The 15,516-nt window shown below is 37.2% G+C and overlaps 1 long non-coding RNA gene across 1 annotated transcript in view; it reads left to right on the top strand.

Annotated features, from left to right (window-relative positions):
• LOC123648990 overlaps positions 1-11,160 on the top strand; it is a 42,416-nt gene extending 31,256 nt beyond the window's left edge. The window contains exon 3 of the long non-coding RNA XR_006738854.1: positions 11,076-11,160. This is a non-coding gene — a long non-coding RNA (uncharacterized LOC123648990). The remainder of the gene's footprint in view (positions 1-11,075) is intronic.
• Positions 11,161-15,516: the final 4,356 nt, after the last annotated feature.

Raw genomic sequence — 15,516 nt, 5'->3', positions numbered from 1 at the left:
AAGTATTTTTCATTTTCTTGTAAAATTGAATATATACACTGAATCTTACAACCCGGCAATTCTACTCAGACATTTACTCAAGAAAAATGAAAACAATATGTCAACAGAAGTCCTGTAACTGAATGTTAATGGCATCTTTATTCATATTAGCAAAAAATTGGAAACAACCCCAGTGTCCATCAAAAGACAAATGGATAAATTGTGGTATATCTATACAATGGAATATTTCTCAGCTACTGAAAAGTAAGGACTACTGAAACACGGAACAACACTGATAAATCTTCAGGTATCACATTAAGAGGAAAAATCCAGGCACAAAAGACCACATACTATATTATTCAATTTATATGAACCTGTAGGAAAGAAAAATTTATGTAATGGGAAGTAGATCAGTGTTTTTGGCACGGAAGATGAGGGACAGGAATGGGATGGAAAGAAGCACAAGATAACCCCTAAAGTGGTGGCAACAGGTTGTATCTTCATTGTGTGGCATTTATATAGAAGCTTACATGTGTCAACACTGAACTCCCTGCATACATTTTATGGCATGTAAATTATAGCTAAGTATTTGATTTTAAAAAGGGAGAAGAAAAGGAACTAAAAAATAATAGTAATCTTGTTCTCTAAGACAAGCTACAAACCTGGCAATAACTTCAAGTTAAGTATTCTGCTGGATTGGTCTATCCAGCCTACCTTTTTCCAGAACTGCAAGATGAGGTGATGAACTGGAATGCCTCTCTCTGCTTCTCTACCAAAAATGTGGCTCTATCTTAAATCCCCCCTCCCTCCAAGCTTTTCTAAATCAATCCTTCCAAATTTCAGGAACCACAAAAAGACTTGGTAACATGAGAAACTATGTACAGGTTGTAAGTTAGAAAAAGGGAACAAAGGCAGATTTGAGAAAGGCTTCCCCAGGATTTTAATTAAAATTATTATTAATACTTCCAAATATTTGCTGCTGAGATGTTGTTTCTCTTACAGCCAGAATTGATGGGATAAAATAGCCTTGGGAAAAGGACTGGCGTCCTGGGGCTGGAATGCTCCCGTTTGGTTTCTGACCATACAAATAAAATGAAGTTAGGACTATGATGAGTCATCAGCTCAGAAATAAATTTTCTGGCTTCAAATCTTGTCCTGAAACCATTCAACATAATTTCTTCTTCTTTTAGATTGCTTGTGCTTAGTATGACAATGAAAGAATTTGGCTTCACTAAGGACAATATGCATGATTTTAGCAGTATTAAAAGTACCTTTTTATCCTTCAGTCTTGGTTCTAGCAAAATCTCCCAAGGTGGGCTTCTGTGACTACTTTAGCTGAAGCAGACATCTCTCACCCCACACCCGTGTCACAATCAATGGCATTACTTTATATTGCTTTTATTGCACTCATCGATAAGTCAAGTTACCCTGGTGCTTATATATTGTGTGTCTTGTCCCACTAGAATAACATCCTCATGGATAAAAGGAACTTACCTGCCTGTTCACAGTATCCTGAAAATAGTACTCAGCTTAAGTGGGGACTTGAGGAATATGCTGGAGTAAAATTAACTATACAATATAGGAAGAAATTTTTTAAAAACAGTTATGCTGAATTTACATTTAAATTCTTTCAAATATCTCTCTATTTACACTGTTGATCAGTGATAATCATTTATAATATAAAATTGTGTTGTATGTTATTGTCAGCTGCTGAGAGATCTGTAGACAAAAGTTACCAACATGCAAATTTTTTTACTTTAATTCCTTTAGAAAGAATTTTTAAATTTTTATTGTAAGACTGAAGTTTAGTCTTAGTGGTATGTTTAACATGATTAAGCTGTCAAGCAGATCTACATGTTTGCTTTATAGAGTCTTCAAAGAACTTTAGTTGATTTTTGCCCTTGCCATGGTTCAGAGGTTTCTATCTTAAAACTGTAAATAAAATTTAATTGAAAATATGGAATAGTTCAGGGTAAAGTCGCCTAGTGAATAAAATTGCAATGAAGAGAGAAAAAGTGGGCAAGCAAGGTGGGCAATATTTTTTTCTTTCTTTGATTTATTGCTGTAAGGGTAAGAAAAAAGTAATGATAATTCAACAATTCCAAAAACCTTCATACATTTTAAACCATTTAATAAAAAATTTTTTTGGTAGAAAAATGCAGCATGTAGAAAAAAATATAAAAACAAATCCACCTTTGAAAAAAGATGTCTGAATAGGATACTCTGAGAGCATTCATTTTCAATAGAGGTCTGTTACTTCTCCTAGGTTCATGATTAGATCAATCAGTTCAAGTTTGGGTCTTACTGACTTGGGCCCCTGTGGCATCACAAAAGCTTGCTTTTATACCTCCGTTGCTTTCTGTAATGGGTTGCAGGTGTCTCTCCTCAGATTATGTCCATGTTCTAATGCCTGGCACCTGTGAATGTGACCTTATTTGGAAATAGGGTCTTTGCAGAAATAATTAGTGAAAGATCGCAAGATGAGGTGATCTTGGATTTTGGTTGGGCCCTAAATCCAATGACTAGTGTCCTTATAAGAAAAAAGAGAGGGAGATTTGAGACATAATAGAAGACTCTGAGGATAAGGCCATCTGAAGACTGAGGCAGAGATTCGAGTGACGCCTCTAGAAACCAAGGAAAACTAAGGATTGCCAGCAACCACCAGAAGCTGGGAGAGAGGCAGGGAAAGGAGTTTGCCTCTGAAACTCCAGAAAAAAAAAAATCCAGCCCTGCATTTCGGACTTTTGGCCTCCATAAAAAACTATGAGAAAATACTTTTCTGTTGTTTAAAGATACCACATTTGTGGTAATTTGTTATGGCAGTCCTAGGAAAAAAAATAAAGTTGTGTAGTGTTATAAACGGGCTTTCTTTTGTTGTGTCTAAAAGTTTGCACAGCAAGACCTCTAGTTACTTTGCAGACCACTGTGGGGCACTATAATCTGTATCTTTAGGAAGTAGCCTTTGAATGATGCTTAATAAAAGGTTCTGTCATCTCTGCTGCAGTAGAGCTTTTAGTTCGGGGAATAACAGTGACAGCCATGGAAAACTCTGCTTTCCCATTTAATAAACCTAACATTCTTGGGGAAAAATTATCATTTAGTAACTGCTTTGGGGAGTAAAAGCAAATTTTCTTTGGCATAGCTGTTCTACATTTAATGGTGCTGTAATATTTTGATTTTAATGTGTCATATGAAAATGAACGTCAAATTACCAATAGGTGAAAGTAGAGCCAGGCACAGTAGTGTGCACCTGTAGTGCCAGCTACATGGGAGGTCCACTTGAGCTCAGGAGTTCCAGACCAGGTGGGAAGCAAGACCCCATCTCTTAAAAAAAAAAAAAAAAACCTAAATGAAAGTAGGAAAGGGATGAAGGTGATAATTCATGTTCTTCAGTGTTTATAACCTCCACTAAAGGCCTAGGCTATATTATTAAATTTATGATACACAAGGTAAAAATTTAGGAGCAATTCTATCTGTTTAAAATGGATTTGACCATTTGCAGCTTGGTAAATAACTTTACTATTACTTAGTCATTTAAACAAGAAATCGTAGAAAAATTCCTGACAATTACTTTTCTCCACCCCCCCATACATAAACGTTCTGCACTTCCCATCTAAGTATTTCATAAATATCTCCCCTCAATTCCACTGTCATAGAAAAGGCTTGTGTCATCTTATGACTAGATGTCCATAATATGTAACTGGTCTCCCAGCTTCATTGTCTACTTGTTCCAATCTGTCATCTATCCACGTTGCTTCTAGGTTATGTTTTTTTCTAAAACAAATCACATCATATGAATATAAATTCTCAGGCATGTTACAAAAGACCTTTTGTTGCAGTACCTGTCTAGTTTTCCACCCCACCCCCTTCACACTCACTCTGTATCTGGGCAGATGTTGATAGTTGCCTACTGGATATTTCCTCTCTCCTTTGTCCTTATTCTTAGAACTCAAATTTATTTTGGGACATCATCATTCTTACTTCTGTGTTTATAGCCTTATTGTGCAGGGTTAACATAAACATATATCATTTTGGACCCAACTCAAATGGTACCACTTCATAGATACATTTCACAACTTCTTCCATCTCAATGATTATTCTATCCCAGTGCCCCTACTGGTAGGGGGTGTAACCTAAAATGAATAGTCAATGTTCAGGCTTCATTCTGTGAAAAATGCCGCTTCTCTCAAAGGACTATCTGGAATCCAAACCTTAACTGAAATTGTCAGTGGGTCCACCTGATTTAGGTGCTTTTCCCTTAGGAAAGTCTGAAAATAATTTTAACTCATAATCTAATGAAGTCAAAGAAAGAAAATAATATTTAAAGGAATTTTTACACCAACAAATAATATATATGATTATAGTTAGCCTAAGCATATGTATATGTACATGTATGTATATGCACATGTATTTACACAAAAAGGAAAGGAGGCAGTAGATGTAAGAAAACAAAAATCTTCATGCACATCAGATCAGCATTGGTGGGTAGATATGGTCAGAAAGTGTGCCCAGAGGAAGTAGAAGGAGCTGCAAAGCAAGAAGCAATTTGTGGGAATTTGTCTCCTGCAAAGCCCTGTAGGCTGCCCTTTTGTCCCTCTTACTGGGTTGGACCCAGTAGTAGCATTTAGAACAGAGTAACTTTTTTTTTTTTTTTAAAAAAAGGCTCAGCCTCTTACAGGAGTTAGACTTTAAAAATGTTTATATTCTACTTTGCCTCAAAGAAATTGGGAGTATTTTTCTGAAAGAAAAGACAGAGGACCAAATTCTATCTTAGGACCCATGAAGGTGAAACAAGAAGGGGAAATGAGTAGCAAGAGAGGGAGGGCACAGTTAGTGTCTCGGCCAGGTATTGGAGAGTGGGTGTCAGGCCCCACCTTGATGTGGCCCTCATCTAGTGTTGTTTGGCCTGAGAGGGACACCCAAGGAAGCCACTCTGGAGAAAAGCATACCTTTGGATAAGATGAACACTGTGGGTCTCCCATGCACAGTTTTTCCTCCTTTCAGCTATGTCTATTTCTTGCATAATGAGCTTCCGAGTTCCACCTGGCCTTGGTACCTTCTACCCTACTGATATGATACCTTGGCAGGAATGTTTCCAACTGGGTTACCCTAAAATTCAGGGCCAATGTTAACCCCCAAAATTCAGGTTAACATATACGAAGATATGAATTATCAAGAAAATAAAGCAATGTAATGTCTCTGGAGCCTCTAAAAAACAAGATGCCTGTATAGAATATTTGTGCATATGAGTGAACACATGTTGAGTTGAATTCCCAGGATAATATGTAGTGGTTAAGCACCTGAGTTGTACAGGCAGATGTACCTCGGTTTGAAACCAAGTTCTGCCCACCATTAGTTACGTGACCTTAATTGACATCTTGAAACCTTAGTTGCTTCATCTGTAAAATGTGGGTAAAAATGGTACCTACCCACAATGGAAGTAAAATGTTTAGCACAGTGCCTGGCACAGTAAAAATGCAATTAATGGTAAAAATTTTTTTCTCTCACACACAAATTCTTAGTGTTCTCATACGTAGTTGTCTGCTAGTTCATTTACAGAGTGCAGGAGTCCTTAAGAAAAGCTGGGTTTGACCTAAAATTCAAGCCTTTCTTTTAGAAATGGTCTCTAGGCACACAGACATACTTTTATATCTGACTAAGGGGTATTTACTGATGATCTACTAAGGTCATTCTAAGGTTAACTAAAAATTGGTGCTTATGTATTAAAATTAGCACATTCTTGCTTGAATTTTCTGATGATAAATCTAATATTTTATCAGATGTCTTATTTCTCATAGAGCATTAAACAGATCTTTGCAAAGATCACGCCTTCTATGCACAGTCACAAACATTTGGTGTGGCAGAGGTTGACTATCTGCTCTCTAAGCCATTTTTCTCTTCTTCTGGAACATATAGGTACACTATGTTCTCCAGCTTCCATTTGAAAGGAAGGTTTGGCTGTGTCACTAAATCTAGCCAAGGGGACATGATATATGCTCCTGCCAGTCCTCACTCAAACTTTCCATAAGTGATCTTCTGTGCTCATGCCCTTTCCATTGGCTTGATGTAAATATACAGAAGAAAAAAAAATCTTCTCCTTCTGCCAATTTTAGGTCCATTGACTGTCACTAAAACTGATGAATACAGATTGATAGGATAAACGCACATACATTTATTCAGTATACATTGTATGTCATGTGGGAGCCTTTGTAAAGAAATGAAGACCCAAAGAAAAGATTTTAAACCTAAGCATTTTTATACTAGATTTGATGAAAAGGGGAAACTTGTGTGAAAAATGTGATATTTTAAAAGGAGGATGAACTAAGAGTAGTAATCTGGGGAAACTTGGCAAGACCTGTTCACTCAGATTCCTCTCAGCATCCCTCCCTCTTTGGAGATTCGGACGCTCCTTTTCTCTGGGTACGGAGAGGGCCCCTCTCACATGAGGGGCTTATGACCTGCTCCAGGGGAAAAGCAAAGAGTTCTTCCTGCACCTGCCATTTCTCAAATTCCTTCAGCTAAAAATATTCAATATGCCAAGGTGCCATATTTTGGGGTAGCATGTTCTGAACCCCATCACAGACAAACATGCAGGTGACCTTGGAAACTGGAAGGAGCCTCTGTATTGCTTGTATGAGAGCCATCTGCTATTCGGAATGAATCATTTTTGCCTTATATAAGTGAAAAATAAAATTCTATTACTTTTGAGCCATTATACCTTGTGGGGGTCTGTTTTTATAGCAGATTGCCTAACCTACTTAAAGCTGTTGGAATTTCGTAATTTTGGGGAAGGGTAACATGGTATCAGTGCATGATCAATATTGTTTTAAACTGGCTATACTGGCTATGGTTTTCAATGGTTTTAAATAAAACAGTTTATAAAAATGTATGTTTATAAATGTAAATTACTGTTAAATTAGCTTTCTTTTTTTATATACATATTCAAAGGTAGATGAACAAGGCTAATTGTACACCATAAAATCCATGTTCAGAATTGAATAGTTGCTGTTTTATTCAGAATAAAGAACATTATTTAGAATATATGTACTTTCACCAACGAAATGCAACATAGAAATTGTAGGAACATTTTTTTTGTTATAAAAATTAATAGCAATATAAGTAAATTTCAAGATACTAAGGGTTCTTAGGAAAATATCTAAAAATGCCCTCGAATTGCTGAATAAACTGGCTGCTTTTTGAAACTAAATTTTTAATGATTAATATTTAAAAGCACCATAGGAAACAATATGACAATTCAAAATTCCCTCTACAGGTAAGTGGTTTCTACAAAATGAAATCATTGCTAAATTGGGAGATAAGAGGGATAATGAACTCAGCAGAATATTTGGAAAGTATCAGAGTGATAAAGGAAGACTATAAAGAATACAAGGAAAAGTAATAGATTCTGTTAGAAGTCATTACTAATCCTTGTACTTTCACTTGTATAATCACATTGTTTACAATAAAAGCCTTTCATATTTCATAGGATTATAACTATTGGCTGCAAAATATACTGTCTACCTCTTAAAATGAATAAAACTAAAGGGATTTCTGAGCCTTTACATTCAGAAATGGAAAAGAGAATTAATTTCCATATAGCAGATTATTGTGGAAATAAATTATTAAATGGTCAGATGTGCTCTATTTTCTATCTTTGAATATCATTTGTGGATAAGGTATTATTTATGGAAAAACTTGATTAATCTTCAAATGTGTAAAACATAGATAAACACATTTTCTCATATTACACATTTTTTGTAAAACTAAAACAAGCAAAACCCTACTAACCTTTTAAACCAGAGTGACAGACTTTTAGATACATAGTTTATCAATTATTGGGAATCCACAGTACTAAAATGCAGGGAACATTTGCATTAATGACATTCAAAATGAATTTCTCAGCCTTCTGTTAGTCAATCGTTGCAGCTTTCACCTGCACCAAAGATTTCCCTTAAGTATCAAGCAAGGGGGTAACAAGCTGTAACAGTGCATGACTTGAATTTTGACTTTGTTTCTTCTCAAAATGTTATAAGGTCTGGCAGAGTCAGTAAGTCAAGGAGTTCGGGCTGAATCTAGCCTGCAGATGTGTTCTATTGGCCTGCATGGTGTCATTGCTTTTCTCAGGAAATTACATATAAAAATCCAGACTGCAGCTTTTCTCAAAACACATGAAATTCTATCACTGGTGGGCCAGAGTTCTGCTTGGGGGTCACCCCCATTGGGTGAGGAGAAACTTCGTGTGTTTTCTTCCTGTTTTACTCTCCCAAAGCTTAAATCCTGTACTCTCCTGCCCGGCCCCTGTTGGCATTTCAGTTGGTAACTGCTGTATGGGGGAAGGTGGAGGATGCGTCATAGGTAATAGTGACAAGGAGAAACAAAAAATTTTAAAAAATCTACAACTTGTATGTTCACTCCAGAGAAAAATGAGAATTGATGGCACCAGGACCACTTCAAAACAAATGCACCTTTTATTATAACAGTTTTGATCATTCACAGTAGATTAAATGAATACAAAAAATAATAAAAAATATTCTTTGGTTTGCAAAGAGACCATAAAATACCTCAAGTCTTTGTTGGGTTGCCTTTTTAATGAGCTGGACAAGAGATACTGAGACATAGAAATAACAACTGTTAATTTAGCACAAATGTGTTTACCTTTTATTCCATCTACCCCATTTGTCAGGGTCTTTCTGTCTTGTTCAGTTAAAAATGTACAAATTGAAAAAAATACACTTTCATCTTTAAATCAATGACTTTGTAGTTTTCACCATGGATCTCTAAATTCCAAATCAGGAGGAAGTGCTAATCCTAAGTAGAAAATTAATGTCAGCAGATTTACAATCTCTTTAAATACTTTGTAATCCTTAATGTCTAAATAGCTACATTTATATTTACATTGTTCCCGTTACCAGCATGCTCATTGCTGGGTTTCTGAAAAGGGATGATTTGATTTGAGGAAATTTCAGACTATTATGGCCTTAAAAACTCCACATCAGAAGAATGGCCTCTCCTGTCAAATGTAGTGATCCCTTCTCATTTTCAAAAGAGATCATTACCAAGATGGTACCTGAGCCATATCCTTGGCCTTTCCACGTTTTTCTTCCAGTTATTTGCTGTCTTCTTTTTGAACTGACAATTTATTGATTATGTGTGTATTTACTTATGCATACCCTGTCAAATACAAAAAGAGTTAAGGTGGTTAGACACTTAACATTTAGCAAAAGGAATTTTGAAATGGTTGAAATATGAGGTGGCAAATGTAGGAATGTAAGGATGGAGATCATTTACTACATCATGCCACATACTTCCATGGACTACGGAGAGGCGGGCTCCTCCTTGCTCTCCAGCACCTACAGGAAGAAAGGAATGCAAATGGCTGTAGAACTCACCTGGTCACTGTTGCTACAACCAGATGTATGTCAGGAGGCAGGAGAGGGAACAAAATGCTAATGATGTAAACGTTACTACTTTTAAGAAGGAGGCTGAAACAAGTGATTGAAAAGGAGCCCCTGGATTATTTCTGCCTTTCAATTATTCATGCTGGCTCTGCTCTGCAGAAGCCATGGATAACTAAAAACAAGCTCTACCTTGACTCCACTAGAGCTGACAAATGACCAAAGGTTGGGGCAGCCAGCCCTGGGATGTTTAAACTTAAAAAGCAAACCAATTTTGCTCAACCTAGCAGTTTGAGAGTCTAGGGCCAGGTCTTTTTCAGCCTGAATAAAACTTGTATTTCATTCATGGAGGCTACAGAAGACCCAGGAATGAGGCCTTTTTCCTCTATAGGATCGGAGATGCATTGTACTGGAGAGCCTCCCAGTCCAAGGTAACAGTGGGACACAACATATCACCCTGTTGACATTGACACATTAATGACACTATACCCAGAATATCCAAATGCCACTTGCTTAACTCCAGGAAGTCCAGTGTTTTTGCAGAGCCCCTTTTCTACATTCTTATAAGCTGGAACTCTGCTCTCCTTGCTGCATCATAGCTGCTTGGAGTGTGCAATGAATAATACCTCGTGTGGGGCCAAGTTACTGGCAAGACTGAGCTGAACTGGAGAGGGCTGAGCTGCCTGTGGAGAGTTGTTGATTAGAATAGTAAGCCAAAAGGAAAGTCTCTTCAAAGTTCTTTCCCTCCCACCCATCAGGGAGGTCTCAGTGGAGGAGGGCCATGACTGAAGGCCCCCAAAAGAAGCCACTGAATGGAGGTGCCTAAGCTAGCAAAGCAGACAGGTGTAAGCACATGGGCAGCCAGATGAGCTTGCGTCCTTGACCTTAACTCCCTTCAGAGACCGTGACGCACTGCCTGCACACCGAGTCTGGTGTGGGGAGGGTGGCTGCCCCTGTGCTGCCTGCCAGCAGAAGCTTTGTCATTGCCTATGGCTGGGTCTGAACAATCACAGAGGTTTTCGGCCATGAGTTGGACTCCTCAGTTATATGACCTACACCAGGTTTTGCTGCTCTATGGAAAATGGCTTTTTGGCTCCTAGCCCTGATTTGTAATGCTGGGTTCTTGCTTCCTTTCAGTAGAGCTTTCTCTTTGAGCTCTTGTTGCTCCTCTCTGTAGTATATCCTATACTTTTATTCCTCTCTCCAAGTTCTTGGGAGACCACCTTTTTCTATGCAAAACATAGATAGAAACTGCAAATTAATTTGTGGGAGAGGGTTAGCACAGAGTCTAGAGGCCACTCAGCCAAGACACAGGGTTTTCTGCTCCATCACATTCCTGAAACTGGTCCCTTGAAGTTTGTCAAATCTAGCATCTTCTCAGCCTTTCCACCATGTGTGAGCTGTATGAATTTGGGCATGTTGATTAACTTCTCTGAAGCTCAGTTTTCCATCTGCAAAGTGAAAATAAAAATAACCCACCTTCTCGGCTTTTTATGAAATTTTAATGTGCATACACAGAGTATTTGACAAGAAGACTGGCAAAAAATAGGGACTCCATAAAGGTATTAATTTTTAGGCTTGCTATTACTATTATGATCGTTGCTATTAGTTGCTGTATTATTTTCTTCCATCCTTCACACTGGCTAAGGATGAGGATTCCCCAGGTTCAACTATTAGTCTGATTCTGTTTTTTCTCTACAGTCACAGTTTGGGAAATTTCTTCAGCTTCCTAGGCTTCATCCATTTGCTTGATGTGCATGGATATGAACCTACATGTCCCAAGCAGTATTTCTACAGTCACAGCTTCCTGCTGATGATCTCCACCTAGTAAGTCTAAAGCCAGATTCATTATTTTTCTCATGCCCCAATAAATTCCTTTTTTGGTTTGCTCTATTCCTGTTAATCAAAATATTATTATTCCTATAATCCAATTAAGCCCAACATTGATTCAGCCACTTAAACATAAATTGAGTCCTGACAGTACCAGGCACTGTGATAGATGTTAGGGTTATAAAGATGAACTTCAGGGAACTTGACAACATAACACAGTGATGCTCCAACTTTGCTGACAGATCAGAAAGGCTGTGGTGATTTTAAAAGAGACACACACCTGCAGCCTCACTCCAGACATACTGAATTAGAGCCATTGGGAGCAAGAACTGGGAATCTGTATTTCTAAAAAGCAATTCAGACATTTTCATATTCAATAAGGCATGGAAACCACTGATTTTCTAAAGGAGCTAGACATAAAAGTAATTGATTGCAAATCTGTGTAGAAATGACAATAGTAAGTATTTGTAGAAGGTACAAGAAGCTTAAGAAAGAACATCTGAGCCTTCCTGGGGGCATGAGGGAGATTTCATGGAGGAACTACTATCCAGGATGGGCAGAGAGTAGAAAGGAAATCAAGAAAGAGGAAAGAAATATCATATACTAAGGCATGGGAATACAAACAGGTTGGAGAAAGGAACTTGCCCAAAGTCAAACAAGGAGACAGGGACAAAGCCTGGGCTAGGGTGGAGGCTTCGCCTGACTCCTGGCAGAGAGCTGTCTATTATGAAATTCCATGTGAAATCCCTAGGAAAAATGATCAAGGTTTTAGAATTATAGAATGTTGAAGCTGGGAAAAACTAGCTGACTCCTATGATGTGCAATAACCTGTGCAGTAACAAGAGGAAACCCAGGAGACAGATGGAAAAATCCTTACTAAAAGCTAGGAGAGTCGCCCAACACAATCTTTTCATTGGCCTGTCCAGCCCATCTCCTTTCTCTTCTGTGTTTGCTGCTCTCAGGTTTAACAAACCTTTCAGCACAAGCCCAGCAACTTCCCTATTCAGGCCTGTGCGATTTTTGATTTTTAGGATAAACCTAAAATACACTGCTATTCTCCCTATCTGGTCCATTTCACTGCTGTAGCCCATACTAAGTGTTACTAACTGAAAAAAATCTTTCCTGACCTACCTGATTACGTGGGGCTCTCTACAAGTCTTATTTTAAACCTCTTATTGAAATAAATAACTTTAATACATGTGGCAGCAGAGGCTGATACATTCCTTGGGTTCACTTTGAATTAATCTTTTTCAATTTTTTACTTAACTTTAACTTTTACCAAGGTAAAAAGAGTCAAAAGGCTCCACAAGGCTTCTTGTTAACAAATGACATCCCCTTCGCCTGGTCTCTGGCCACTTTATCTTTGCTTCCCAGAGAAAACAGTTTCAACTCTTTCAGTGTGTGAGAGTGTGTGTGTGTGTGTGTATGTGTATGTTGGTGTCAATTCCATATTTTCTTAATATTTCGACTCCATAATAACATACTAATACTGCTTTGTTTTGATTTGAAAACTTAGCCTTTGATTTCCTACTATGAAGAAGAGGCCTCACCTCTCCCACATCACTCCCCTCTCACAACCATACACACTTCCCCTCCTCTCATCTTTCCAGTGCATTTATGTCATCATTTCTGATTAGGTAAATATTAATATATGATGTTTAATTATGTAAACATTGTTCACAGTTGAGCCACATGATACAATGTTATAACATTTCCTTTCTTATGTATTATATATTCCATAGACAGTCAGCCCCCTGTATCCCCTGGTTCCACATCTGCAGATTCAACCAACCATGGATCAAAAATATTTGAAAAAATAAAAAAATAACAAAACAACAATAAATAATACAAGTAAAAATACAACAACTGTTTACATAGAATTTACATTTTGTTAGGTATTATAAGCAATCTATAGATGATTTGAAGTATACAGTAGGATGTGCATAGATTATATACAAATGAGATGCCATTTTATATAAAGGACTTGAACATCCATAAATTTTGGTATCTGTGGGGGTCCTGGAACCAATTCTTCATGAATACAGAGGGACAACTCTATATACCTTTTATGTTACCTGCTGTTAGTAATTGTCTTGTTTTCTCTTTGGCTTAGTGTTTAACATACTTATTGCTAATTTATTTCCAAACTCTCTTCTACAGAACTAAATCTCATCTCAGTATGTGCAAGCACATCAGGTAGTAATTTCATCTTCTTGGGGGCAGTTGTCCTCCTGCTTATGCATGGATGGGTTGTTTTCCAAGATTGCTCTGTCACTCATGCCTGGGACTATTTTGTCACCATTGCTCTGGGGCATCCTCTTGCTTTGCTCCAATGTGGGATCCCCTGTGTTCAAGGTCCATCTCTCAGATGCTACAGATTAGTCATTTTTCAAACATCAAGATGATAGTAATATCAGTAACAAGTGTCACAGAGTCCCAAGGGGATAAAGGGCCAGTCTTTTGCTCCTATAGAATATTTAATCACATTTTACATTTCTAAAGTTGTGATTGGTTTTTGGTGCCATTTCGCTTACAATAAATTTTCATTTTTAACATTTATGGTGAATATTTTCAGTTTTAACGTATTACCTTTCAGGAAGGCAGCAAGGGCAACTGAAGATGTGTTAAATATATATCATAGTTAAATCATGCAGAAAAGAAGTACTTTTTTTTGCTTTTAGAATTTCAGCTGCATATATAAAGGCTTGAGCAAAATAGGTGATAGGTTTGTAATGTGCTCAAGTGGAACAATTTATGATTTTGAAGACCAACAAGGTGAAATCCACAATGTTCAAATATGGAATTACATGCTTCTAACTAGCCATCCCAAACAGAATCTCAGACAAGATTTTTGCAAAATTGGCAAGCTGATCCAAACATTTATATGGAAATTCGGAGGACAAAAACTGGCAAAGGTAGTCTTGAGTATGAAGAATAAAATAAGTCAAACGGCCAGAAACCAAGGCCTATTATAAAGCTATACTGATCAAGACAGTGTTGTATCTGTGCATTGATGCACAAACTGACAGATGGAGCAGAATAGGAAGTTCAGCAACAAATCCACACATGTATGGTCACCTGATTTATGACAAGGTGACCTGACCATACGTGCAGTGGAGAAAGGTCTTTTAATAAATAGTGCTGGTGTAACTGGATTTCCATATGGGAAAAAATGTGTCTTGACCTTTTATGCAATACACCATACAAAAAAATAAATTCCAGTGGATTTAAAATTTAAATGTAAGAGCAAAACAATAAAGGTTAAAGAAAAATCCACAGAAGAACATTCTCATGACTTTGGAGTAGGCACAGATTTTTAAAAACAGTATAAGCTGGACTACGTTAAAATTAAGAACTTCTGTTCATCAAAAGACACCATTAAAAGAGTTCAAAACCAAGCCACATATAGAAAAAAGATATTTACAATACATATTTTTGAAAAAGGAACAAATAAGTAAGAAAAAGACAAGAAATCTAATAAAAAATTGGCAAAGGTCTTGAATAGACACTTTACAAGAGAATATTCTGATCACTAATAAGAACATGATAAGATGCTCAACGTCATTAATCACTAGGAAAATTAAAGCCATAGTAAGAATCTTCTATTAACCCACCAGAATGACTAAAATGTAAAAGTTTGTTGGTCGGTGAGGATGCAGAAAAATTGGAAGTTTGTGCATTGCTGTTGAGAATGTAAAACGGTGCAGCTACTGTGGAAAACAGTATGGCAGTTACTAAAAAAATTAAATATAGAATTACTACACAATCTTGCGTTTCCACTTCTGGGTATATACACAGAGTAGTTGAAGTCAGGAATTTGAACAGATATTTGTATTTCAATGTTCATAGCAGCATTATTCACAACAGTGAAAAGATGGAAACAACCCAAATGTCCATTAACAGATAAATGGAAAAACAAATTGTGGTATATCCATACAATGGAATATTATTCAGCCTTAACAATAATACAATTCTGATACATGGATGAACCTTGAAGACATTATATTAAGTGAAATAAGCCAACACAAAAGACATATTCCATATGATTCTACTTATGTGAGTTACCTAGAATAGTCAAATTGGTAGAGAATAGAAAGCAGAACAGTGGTTACCCAGGTACTGGGGGTTGCCAACATGGGGGGGGTCACTGGCCCTGCCTAGAATGAGGGAATGGAATCATGATTGAATGCTGTCATTGCCAATCACAGAATAAATTATAAGGAAAAAGAGCAAGAACACCTTCTTTGAAATAGAGGCTATGAGGCCAGCAATATTTTCTGGGTCTGCTCCCTAATAAGGAGGTCCAAATCTG

The sequence above is a fragment of the Lemur catta genome, chromosome 13 (genome assembly GCF_020740605.2).
Source record: "Lemur catta isolate mLemCat1 chromosome 13, mLemCat1.pri, whole genome shotgun sequence".
NCBI classification, from domain to species: domain Eukaryota; kingdom Metazoa; phylum Chordata; class Mammalia; order Primates; family Lemuridae; genus Lemur; species Lemur catta.
The sequence above is the reverse complement of the archived record's forward strand: the minus strand, read 5'-3'. Positions and strand labels throughout refer to the sequence as shown.